General features: G+C 40.7%; 1 protein-coding gene and 1 long non-coding RNA gene across 2 annotated transcripts in view; one reads left to right on the plus strand and one right to left on the minus strand.

The window, feature by feature from the left end:
* The window catches only part of LHFPL3 (LHFPL tetraspan subfamily member 3), a 589,331-nt gene that overhangs the window by 485,759 nt on the left and 90,992 nt on the right, over positions 1-12,580 (plus strand). The window lies entirely within an intron of this gene.
* Positions 537-7,947, minus strand: LOC145523628 (uncharacterized). Its single transcript, XR_014066792.1, has 2 exons — positions 2,439-7,947; positions 537-666 (listed from the first exon to the last, which is right to left on the minus strand). It is a non-coding gene; the product is annotated as an uncharacterized LOC145523628 (long non-coding RNA).

Consider the following 12,580-nt stretch of genomic DNA (forward strand, 5'->3'; position numbering starts at 1 on the left):
GTGATGCCTCAAGACCTATCTTCAGTTCTGCTTGTGAGACAAATGAATGCTCAAAATTGTGGTGTTGATTTGGTCCATGTCTCTGAATAAAGAGGCATAGAGCAGAGCCCCCAGCCAATTCATGTGAAGATGGACAAGAAATAAACTTTGTTGTTAAAGCCCACTAAGATCTTTTTTTCTACTCCAACATATCTGTCCTTGATACCTCTATAAACAACATCCATGTCAGCAGCTAGTGTTAGCTGTTGGGGTCTTATCCTAGGTAAGGAGGCCAGGTGAGGTGGACATCAGTATCACATATCAGTTAGTATTAGCAGATCAGGGTGAGCAAGTCTGTGCCAGAAAAACAAAACAAAACAAAACATTGTCCTGAAAATCCCCTTCTACAGACAGAGCTGCCAGTTATTGTTCTTGTCCTCAAAGGAAATGAGAGAAAAAGATTATTCCTAATTTGTCTCTTTTAAATAATCTAATGATCTTAAGGGCATAAATACATGCCTGGCATATAAGAAATAAAAAAAAAAAAAAGAACTTACTTTCTGTTGTATTTTTTAATTAAAGCAGTTACTCAAGAAACTTGGGGAAAAAAGATTACCCAAATGAAGGAAATCTGAATTCATATAAACAGTTACTTAGGATCAGAAATGTATTCATGGAAAAAATAACCTGCAACACAGGAAAAAAAAAAAAAATAAGTCTTACATTTATTAAAATAAGTTTTAGCTTTTGAAGTGCATTTGAAATATATAGGTATCGCTAACTGATATGTATATATTACTACACAGAGGCAGTGTTTATTGCTCTAATGTATAATCTACCAAACAAGTGTAATTTTGGTACCATTTCATCGTATAATTGGCTTTTTATTGAAATGTGATTGACATAACACTGTGTGAATTTAAGGTACACAGCATGTTGATTTGATACATTTATATGTCACAATGTGATCATCACTATAGTATTAGCTAACATCTATGTCCCATCACTTAATGATCATTTCTTTTTGTGGTGAGAACAAGGTCTAATCTCTTAGCAACTTTGAATTGTGTAATATGGTATTGTCTGTATCGGATCTATAGGACTTATCCATTGGTTACAACTTTGTACCCTTAAAATCTCCCTAATTCCCCCAAACCCTGGTAATCATCATTCACTCTTAATTCCCTTGTTTATAAAATGTCAGCATTTTTTAAAGTATGAACAAATAGACATATAATAGATTATCCTAGTACCAAAAATGTAAGTGCTATAAAGTCTGTGGATATTTTCTGATTGTTGAAAGCTTCATTGTCAAATGAAAAATAAAACAGAAAAAAAGTCTCAAAATTTTTAGTGATTAATAATTAAAATACCTCTTCCATATATTCAAGTATATTTTCTTAAAAAAACTTTTAAAACCAACTCCGTCCCTGTCACTGCTTTTTTCTTTTGGATTGACTCTGACCTATATATATTAAATTTTTTTTTTTTAACCAGTTCAAAATGAACTGGTTGGAATTGTATGGAATTCCCCAAATCATATGGAATTCCCTGGTGTATAATGAATCATATGGAATTCCCTGGTATATAATCTGAGAATGGTTTGGAGGATGATTTTTTTTCCTCCTGAGAGTAATGTTTAAGACTCGGTGGTTTTCCCTCATATAGATAACTTATATTGTTGCATTCAAAAACACCCTGTCTGGTTGTTGAGAGCTTCCAAAACAGCATATCTGGATAGTTTTGATTAGGTCATAATCTTCAAAACATGGCATGATTTCAGTGACAAGGTGCTCATAGTTTAAATTTTTTGTGCCCTATTCTAAAATGCAGTTAAAATTCTGTGCTTTAGAGCTATTTTTTACTATCATAATTTCAGAGGTGAAAATGGTCAGGCACATAAATTGTTACTGGGCTGTCTACTGGCTTGTGAAAGGGCACTGGCCTGGGAGCCAGAAGGTCTAGGCTCTGGATTCTGGACCTGGCTGGCTGATACTGCAGTCAGCAACGTCTGGTTAGAGTAGAGTCTCAGACATGTGCTGGAAACACATACAGCATGTTCACGTCCAGACAGCTGCACCAGCCTCACCTCAAGAAGAGATTCCCTTCCCTTTGACAAACGATCCTCATGGGTCTGTCTGGTCAACATGAGATGCATGGCCCATGTCCCACCCAGTCCTCCCCTAATAGTTATTAGTCCAGGGAGAAAAGCATCCCAAAGCTCCCAGACCCTGGCCTCCCACTTTTTTCATGACACTGTAGGGAAGAATCAGATTCCTCAAGGACCACCCTTAAGCATTGACAATCCCAGCATCTAATCTTAGGAGCTAGAATCAGACAGTGCTAACAAAAGGGCCTGCTGGGCAAGGGAGTCCCAGCATCTCTCCTAATGATTTCCATCACGCCCTTGCTTCCCACACACTGTGCCCTGAAGCGCCTCATTTTCCTTTTGCTCTTACCTTGATTAATGCCCTTCATAAGTTTGCCTCTCCCGCAGCTCACCCTGCAGGCGCTGCTCAGGCATAAACTTGGATGTCGTGATCTCCAGGAGTTGTCTTCCATCTTCTTTCCTGGCAATTGCATTGGCAGCCTTCTACCTCCTGACCCACAACCAGTTGGTGCTGGAGTCTCTTGTTCTGCTCTTCTAGGTGACCTTCCTTTTTTGTGAGCTCAGGACACCAGGTCTAGCCTTTATCCTTTGTTGCTGTTTTGTAAGTGAGCTGAAATTTTAAACAGGTAGAAAGGCAGATCATGAAGAGGCTGCTGAGCCTAAACCAGTGATAGTCTTAAGCCTAAGGCTGACAGTGCCTTCCCTTTGAGAATTTTGCTCAGTGATAATTGAGTTTACATCTCAGTTTGCCAGATATACTTCTCTCTTACTGAAAGGCAAAATGAAGTTTGTATTGCTGCTTAAGTAGATTTTAGTGAGCTTTCCAAGAGGCATCAAGGTCTCTGGGATCTGGATGGATGGATGAATGGATGGATCTGTATGAATATATATGTATGTATGTCTGGGATCTCAGGCTTCATTGTCAAGCAGGATGGAGAACTCACCTCCTACCTATCCAACACCCCCTCCCAGGATCCTCCCAGCTTCTGTTTCTCAAACCTCTTCTCTTCTCTTCCTTACACTCATCCACTCCTATTATTTTGACCACCCATAATCAACCACTCTGACCACAACCATTGTTGAGCTCCAAATCCTGTTTCCAATGGCCAGTGCAGGGTGTCTTGAAATACCTTGTTGTTGTTTAGTTGCTAAGTCAGGTCTAACTCTTTTGCAACACCATGGACTGTAGCCTGCCAGGCTCTTCTATCCATGGGATTTCACAGGCAACAATGCTGAAGTGGGTGGCCATTTTCTTCTCTAGGGGACCTTCCCAACCCAGGCATCAAACCCATGTCTCCTGCATGCAGGTGGATACTTTACCACTTAGCTACCAGGGAAGACCCTTGAAATACCTTGTTGTTTTTGTTCAGTTGCTAAGTCGTGTCCTACTCTTTGCAAGCGCATGAACTGCAGCATGCCAGTCTTCCCTGACCTTCACTATCTCACTGAGTTTGCTTAAACTCATATCCATTGAGTCAGTGATGCCTTTGAACCATCTCATCCTCTGTCACCCCCTTCTCCTGTTGCCCTCAATCTTTCCTAGCATCAGGATTTTTTCTAATGAGTCAGCTTTTTGCATCAGGTCACCAAAGTATTGGAGCTTTAGCTTCAGCACCAGTCCTTCTAATGAATATTCAGGGTTGATTTCCTTTAGATTGACTCGTTTGATCTCCTTGCTGTCCAAGGGATTCTCAAGAATCTTCTCCAGCACCACAGTTTGAAAGCATCAATTCTTAGGTGCTCAGTCTTCTTTATAGTCCAACTCTCACATCCATTCATAGCTACTGGAAAAAACCGTAGCTTTGAATATATGGACCTTTGTCAGCAAAGTGATGTCTCTGCTTTTTAATACACTGTCTAGGTTTGTCATAGTTATTCTTCCAAGGAGCAAGTGTGTTTTAATTTCATGGCTGCAGTCACTGTCCACATTGATTTTGGAGGCCAAGAAAATGAAATCTGACACTATTTCCACTTTTTCCCCATCTATTTGCCAAGAAGTAATGGGACAGGATGCCATGATCTTCATTTTTTGTATGTTGAGTTCTAAGTTAGCTTTTTCACTCTCCTTTTTCACCTTCATCAAGAGGCTCTTTAGTTCCTCTTCACTTTCTGCCGTAAGGGTCGTGTCATCTGCATATCTGAGGTTATTGATATTTCTCCTGGTGATCTTGATTCCAGCTTGTGTCTCATCCATTCCAGATTTTTGCATGATGTATTCTGCATATAAATTAAATAAGTGGGGTGACAATATACAGCCTTGATGTACTCCTTTCCCAATTTGGACCAGTCTGTTGTTCCATGTCCAGTTCTAACTGTTGCTTCTTGTCCTGCATACAGGTCTCTCAGGAGGCAGATAACATGGTCTGGTATTCCCATCTCTTTAAGAATATTTCACAGTTTGTTGTGATGCACACAGTCACAGGCTTTAGGATAGGCAATGAAGCAGAGGTAGATATTTTTTTGAAATTTCCTTGCTTTTTCTATGATCTAACATATATTGGCAATTTGATCTCTGGTACCTCTGCCTCTTTGAAACCCAGCTTGTACATCTGGAAGTTCTCGATTCATGTACTCCTAAAGCCTAGCTTGAAGGATTTTGAGCTTAATCATGCTAGCATGTGACATGAAAGCAATTGTACAGTAATTTGAACATTCTTTGACATTGCCTTTCTTTGGGATTGAAATGAAAAGTGACGTTTTCCAGTCCTGTGGCCACTGCTGAGTTTTCCAAATTTGCTGGTATATTGAGTGTAGCACTTTGATACCTCAAATTCAATCTAAGCTGGACTAAATGGCCCTTTATCTCCCACCCAAACCTTTGTTTCCTACCTCCACCATCAACCTACCTACCTAAATACCTCTTTGAGTATTCTTAGAGATCTAGTTCCTTTCCTTATTGGCCAGAGAGATAGTACACGAAGGAGGAATTGGAGAAGCACGTAGCAGTTGAGATGCTGGAGTTTCTACACACACACCCAGCTCTGAGACCAGAACCAGGGAGCAGACAGGAGTCAGAGTACAATAGAAGCTCCAAATAAGTTCTGGGGGCCCCAGAATAGATAGGACCTTGCCCCAGCTTCTCTTTATGAGACCACCAGCCTTGTGCAGAAAGCCATATCATCTGGCCCCTGAGCCACAGACTATACAGAGCTGAGGGAGAGTGACCAGGCAGATGAGCCTAAGGATATGCTTCCAGTTTCTCAAGGGCTGCTGAAGGCATATAGGGATCTCAGAAGTTGCTGCTTGTCCCAGGGGAGACCAGAGAGATTCTGAGAACATCACTAGCCTAGCAGAGCCTTGAGCTCTAGACAAAGAGACCACAGGGTATGAAGACTTCAATCTAGAAGGAGATGTCTGAACTGGTGAATGTCACAGCAGGGGACCCCATGGGACATATTTGCCATAAATATGCTCTGGAAGAAGCTCTCAATTCCTGTGCAGGTTATACATATCTAGGACCCTTCTGTTTTTCTAGGCTGCTTAAAACAGGAGAAAGTCAAAGATGAAAGGAAGGTGATAATCATGGAAGCCACCTCCTTTATCTCAAAGCTTCATGTGTACCTCATGTTAGGGCAATTCATTATAGGCTAAATATTTTAGGTAAAATATTTATCACTGTAGGTGAAATACTTTGTTAACTCTAAAACCAGAGGATTCAAAAGTTGCCTTCAAAAGGAACTAAATGTCAAACAACAAAGTTGTTGGAAAACTCGTCCTTGTTTTTGAAAGATCACAATCAAAAACAAGAATATAAACACTCAATTGTCACAATTAGCAATAGATAAAGTAAATGTCTAAAAAAATCACAAATATACTCAACCTCACCAATAGCAAAGTAAATCTCTTAGGTATTAAAAAAATGTTGCCTTCAGATGAGATGTAGAATGTTCATGACCCCTAAATGTGAGATGTAGAATGTTCACGACCCCTAAATGTGAGATGTAGAATGTTCACGACCCCTAAATGTGAGATGTAGAATGTTCACCACCCCTAAATGTGAGATGTAGAATGTTCACGACCCCTAAATGTGTCAGGTAAGTGTTAGTTTCTTCCCTTGTGTCAGTTAGGACCCTTTCAGTTGCAGACCTCAGAAAACGATCCACACTGGATTAAGTACGTCAGGAATAATTCACTTAAAGCACAGCTGAATTCAGGGCTGGTTCAACAACAGCATCAGGACTCTTCTTGGTTCTCCTTCTGATATGTCACCTTCAGTCTTGAGCCTTACTTCATACCATGTAGAAGTAGAAGCTCCAAGCCCTAGATTCTCTCTAGTTTTAAGTCAGTCTAAAAAGTGGGACATATCCTTCCAGGATCCCCAAGAAAGTTTCATTGTTTTTCATCGGCTCTTGTTGGGCCATGTATGCAACCCTAAGCCAATCACCATCACCAGACGTATGATATTCTAGTTGACCAGACTTGACTCACATGCCCAACTTTGCAGCTAGGACTGCCAGAATCACTTTGGGGATGATGGAGAGGGAAAGTCTAAGTACCAGAAGAAAGATGAAAGGATAGAAAGCAGGAAAAAAAAAAAAAAAACAATAGATGTCTACCATCCTTCTTGATTCCATATGGTGGGCAGCCTCTTAAGTGGCTCCTCTTAAGTAACCCCCAACTCCTGGCATTCTGCCCTTTTGTAATGCCTTCTCCTTGAGGACCCTAGGGAAGGTTCAGGACTCCTGCTCCTCATACATTCCCCTCACTGATCTGTACACTAACCTCAGTTTACTGTTCAGAGAAAGCATCTGACTGGGCCAGTTATCACAGATTCCTGGTCTTAACCCAAAGGAAAGGACATTCAGTGACATTTTTCATTGATGATATCTGGGGTCCTTTCTGGCATCTCTTTTAAGTTAAGCTCCAGAAATCAGCTCCACATATAATGTGATGGTGCAGAGCTAAAGGATAAGGAAGCATTTTGGAGCCCCAGTAACTGCTCTTCAAGAGAGAAATGACTCAAATGAAAACACAGTCCTTGTGAATGGAGGTCATGACTGCCTATGATAATGGGGACAGTTATCACCTGTTACTGTGTTTGACATCCTTTCCTATCTGGAGCCATCATGTATGGCCAGAGTTGACCTGAATGGCCCCACATCAGTCTTCCTCCCATCTTCAGTCCCTTCCTCTTCCCCTCCATCAGTCTTTTCAGAGGCCCTCGGCTGCAACCCTGTGGAGCCTGGACTGCAGTGGCACTGAAGGAGGATTCACAGCACCACAGAGAAGCTTCCAGCCACCAACGCACAAAGCGTCCAGCCTGGAGTTGGGCCCCAGCATCTCCCAGTTCTTTGGAGAACCATCATCCCACATGGAGAGTCATATTTCCTCTTTCCTCTGGGAATTTTAGGCCACCCCCAAACACCCTTTCTACTTACACTCATTTCCTCTGAGCCCAATCCGCAGGTTTTAGACTGGATCCCTCACCTCTCAGGGAATAAGATTCACCAGGTTTATCCCAGCCACTCAGTTTCATCCCAAACCTGGGCTTTATTCTTGCATGGATTCTGAGATTCTGCGACTCAGTATAGTGTTTCAGGCTTGTCACACAGTAAACCGTGATGTATTTTGTGATTAAGCACTAAAAAGGTGACAGGTGGTGCCTTTACGGGTAATTAAAGCTTGCTGCAGGCCATGTGTAATGACCGAGACTGACAGCACAGAATTACAGTAATCCTAGGTGAAGACACAGCTCTGCCTGGCAGCTGGCATTGATAGGTGCAGGCTTTCACACAAAGAGCAGGGTTCTGGGGGAAAAGCTCGCTAACTTTTTTCTAGTTGATGTTTAGGTCATTTGTGTCAAAATGACTTGAAGGTTCTGGGTTTTAGTTACACTTCATTTTTATTTTTTTTCGGAGTTCCTATGCTAACTGTTGCAAAGCATAATGATTGTCTCATATTTAAAATATTAAGTTTTTCATGACTGAGTTATTCATAGATTGTTTAGCAATGCATTGTGTGTTTTTGAATTATTAACTCAGAATAAAATTCATTCTATTAGGGGAAAAATTTCTACAACAGTTTCTTCCCAGCATCCTCAAATGGTTCTAGATCTCAGCAGATTCCTAAACCAACAAAGGGATTGCACTGACCCCAACATTGTCTTTGATACAAATACAGCTTTTGGATTCTCAAAACCAAAGCATCAAAACTCTCTTTTTAGTAATCATAGATGCTCTTTTGATGACCGTGAAATTTTGTCTGAAGTGTCTAGTAAAATGGAGAGCACTTAGGATCTGTTTAGAATGTTTGTCCATTATGTTCTTTGATCTGAACATCATCTGAATGTTTATAACATGAAAAAAATATCAAAATGATTAAATTCTGTTGACATTCCTAGAATGAATATTATTGATTAATGCAAGCAGGTCCTTTTTCTTCATTCAGTTTGAACAAAATATTTGTCTGTAGGGCTGGGCCCTGGAATGAGGAAAGGGCACCCAACCAAGTCCTACTATGGGACGTGCCTGGGATCAGCCATCTGCCTTCACCCTCCTGACTGTCAGAGCCAAGGGCCTTTTTGTGCTCATGATGCCTCACAGGCAGGCAGTAAACACTGCTTTTGGAAATTCTCAGCTCCTTGTCTCAGTTCTCTCCTCCTTCTACATGTACTTCCTAATAATTTCACTTATTCCCATGACCCTGTTGGGGTAAATTTTGCCCCTCCCAATAAGGATATATGGGATCCCTAGTACCTTAGAATATGACTTTGCTGGGAAACAGGGTCTCTAAAGAGGTAGTAAGGTTAAAATGCAGTCCTAGAGTGGGCCCTAATCCAGTGTGACTGTACCCTTATAAAAGGGGAAATTTGTACACATGCGTGTGTGCACACACACACTGTCACCACCACCACTATATGAAGATGAAGGCAGAGATCAGGATGATGCTTCTACAATTCAAGGAAGGCCAAAGATTGCCAGCAAACTACCAAAGGGGAGAGGCCTGGAAAAGATCTTTCCTTGCAGCCCTCAGGAGGAATCAACCCTGCCAACATTTGAATCCTAGACTGGTAGCCTCCGTAATTCTGAAGCAATAAATTTGTTACGTAAGCCACTCAGTACATGTGGCAACCCGAGAAAATGAATACAGATCCCAACTCCCAAATTACTATTTCCAGCTCAAAACCCTCTTCTAAACTGCCTGCTTGACAAGAGATACACAGGCATCCCAAAGGGCTTATGTAGCCTGATGCCTCAAGCATAACAAGTTTTCAATAAAAGTTAATGGTGCTGCTACTGCTATTGCTGCTGATAATGATGATAGTGATGATGCTGGTTAAGTGGCAGAAGAAGAAGAGGGAGGAGAAGCCGAGCAGTAGAAGGAGAAGCAAAAGAATCAGCAGGAGGAAGAAGAGAACGAATTAACTGAGCCTGGCTCCCCTCTGTGAAATACAAAAAATGTAAACAGTCTCCAGAAGGTATATATATTTTTCTATCTTTGTATTTCACTCATCCACCCAAAGAGAATAAAGCAGACTCATTATTTAATCTTCTGAGTGTTTACACTTACTAATTGTATTGGTAGACACTGATGTTTAATCACGCATGGATAATCCTTGAGAGGAAAGCATAGTTCCTGGCCCCTTTGTTCATTCAACAGAAGTATTTACTTGTGGTCAGGCGGTCTGGATCTCTGCCTCAGCCAGCACTGTACTCCATCCTAGGGGAAGAGGTGGTCTGTGTTCACACGAGGGCTATACCTGTGGCTTTGTGCTCTCGCAACCTCCTCTTCCCCTTCCACAGTCTTCCTCCAGTAGGCATGAGGAGGCATGAAACAACAAGCTATGCTGACCTCCTGCAGGGACCAGAGTGCCCAGGTTATTTTAAATGGTACCATTTATCAAGCACCTACTAGGTATTTAAAACATTATGAGACACTTATTACATAATCATTATTCCAGTCAATCCCACAACCCCCACTTTCAGCATGGAAGAATTATTATTCCCATTTCAAAAATTACCACTCATTTCAAATGTGGCTGGATTGCCCAAGATCATCCAGCAAGAAATTGGCAGAACTAGGATTTGAATTTATGCCTCAGGAATAAATATGCCTCAGGGTCTGCTTAGAAGCCAGACCCTGCAATGGGCTTGGTATGTCATAGTAGTCAACAAGTATTTTGTGGCCTGAATGACTCCAAGGCCCACACTCTTTACAACATGGTAGAAATTCTCTAGAATTGGAAGAGAAGAGGTGAAGAAGACAGAAACTCAAGGCCAGAGCTTTGGGTGACTGGGGTCTGGATATTGAGGGAAAAATATTCATTCTTTTTGCTTTACCAGTGTCTCGTTCTACCAAGTTGTAATAATTACGCACACTGCAAGGCAATATTTATTAGATACCTTAAAGCTAATGAGTCTTAAAACAGGTAAATGGCAACAACAACAACAAAAAAAGGGTATTATTATTATTAGGACTATCTGCTCATTTAGGATACATGCATGGATGCTCAGTCATGTCTGACTCTTTGTGACCCCATGGACTATAGCCTGCCAGGTTCCTCTGTCCATGGGATTTTCTAGGCAAGAATGCTGGAATGGGTTGCCATTTCCTCCTCCAGGAGGTCTTCGGGATCCAGGGATCGAACCCATGTCTTTTGTGGCTCCTGCTTTTCCAGGCAGATTCTTTACCACTGCACCGCCTGGGAAAATCCCTCACAAAATATTTATTCATCACTCTTTGGTCAGTTGCTGCCGTCTCACACAAACCCCATGGACCTTGGATCATCTTACGAAAAGATTAGGAATGAATCTAAAATGCAGGTCTTACAGAAAAGTGAATACTGAAAATATCATTTATATGTTGAATGTAAACAAACTTATAGAAACAAATAATAGAGTGATGGTTACCAGGAACTGAGGGGTGGGGGAAATGGGGAGACATTGGTCAAAGGGTATGCATTTCTAGTTATAAGTACTAGGGGTCTAATATATAGCATGGTGATTGTAGTTAACAATGTTATATACTTGAAAGTTGCCAGGAGAGTAGATCTCACCATAAAAAAGAAATGATATTAATAATTGTGGACAAGATGGAGGTGTGAGCTAATGCTATGATGGTAATCATTTAGCAATAGGTAAATGCATCAAACCAACATGTTGTACACCTTAAATAGTCAATTATATCCGAATAAAGCTGGAGGGAAAGTATTTTTAAAAAAATGAAGTTCAAGTCCTTCAGCCTGGAGCTCTTCATAAGTTTATAAATCACTGAACTCCTTTTTCATAAATGTTAGTTTTCTAAGCCAGGCAGAAGATGAACATATGCCTTCAGATTCTTTTCTTAGTACATGTGCTGAAGGGAGTGAACAAAATGGTAAGTGCCCTTTCCAGTTTCTGAGAGAACAGATTAGTGGATGCTGCGGTGAGTACTGGGGGGACTATCCACATCTGCCTCTAAGGGACTGAGCCCGGAAACAGGACAGATTTTCTATGAGGAAAAGTCCTAAGGCCATTGATCTAATGTCAGCTGTGTATACTAGTTCTTGATACATTTTCTTTTTTAAGATAAGTAATCAGCAAACTCACCATATTTTTAATTTAGAATTATTGATAAATAGCTTTTCCTATTAATAATCTTGTGTCATATATAGTGTCATATTTAAAGCCAGATGGATATTTTTTAAATTTTTATTGTAGTTAATTTATAATGTATTAATTTCTGCTATCAGCAAGGTGATTCGGTTATATGTTTATGTATATATTTTTTATTCTTTTCCATTATGGTTTACCACAGGATATTGAATATAATTCCCTGTGCTATACAGAGGGATCTTGTTTATCCATTCTGAATATAATAATTTGCATATGCTAGTCCCAAATTTCCAATCCTTCCCTCACTCACTTCCCTCCCCATTGGCAACCAATGGGGAGGTTGGTTCTTCTCTATGTCTGAGTCCTTTTCTGATTTGTAGATATGTTCATGTTGTATTTTAGACTCTACATATAATATAGATATTATATGATATCATATGATGTCTTTCTCTGTCTGACTTACTTCACTTAGTGTGATTATCTCTAGTTGCATCCATATTGCTGCAAATGGTATTATTTCATTCTTTTATGTGGCTGAGTAGTATTCCATTGTATATATGTACCATATCTTCTTTATCCATTCATGTGTCAATGGACATTTAGGTTGTTTCCATATCTTCAGTTGAGTTCAGTCACTCAGTCATGTCCGACTCTTTGAGAACCCGTGGACTTCAGCATGCCAGGCTTCCCTGTCATCTCCAACACCCAGAGTTTGCTCAAACTCATGTTCATCAAGTCGGTGATGCTATCCAGCCATCTCATCCTCTGTCATCCCCTTCTCCTCCTGCCTTCAAACTTTACCACCATCAGGGTCTTTTCCAATGAGTCAGGTCTTCACATCAGGTGGCCAAAGTATTGGAGCTTCAGCTTCAACATCAGTCCTTGCAATGAATATTTAGGACTGATCTCCTTTTAAGATTGACTGGCTTGATCTCCTTGCAGTCCAAGGGCCTCTTAA

This window comes from Giraffa tippelskirchi, chromosome 10 (assembly GCF_054371585.1).
Source record: "Giraffa tippelskirchi isolate mGirTip1 chromosome 10, T2T-mGirTip1v1.2.pri, whole genome shotgun sequence".
In the NCBI taxonomy this organism is placed as follows: domain Eukaryota; kingdom Metazoa; phylum Chordata; class Mammalia; order Artiodactyla; family Giraffidae; genus Giraffa; species Giraffa tippelskirchi.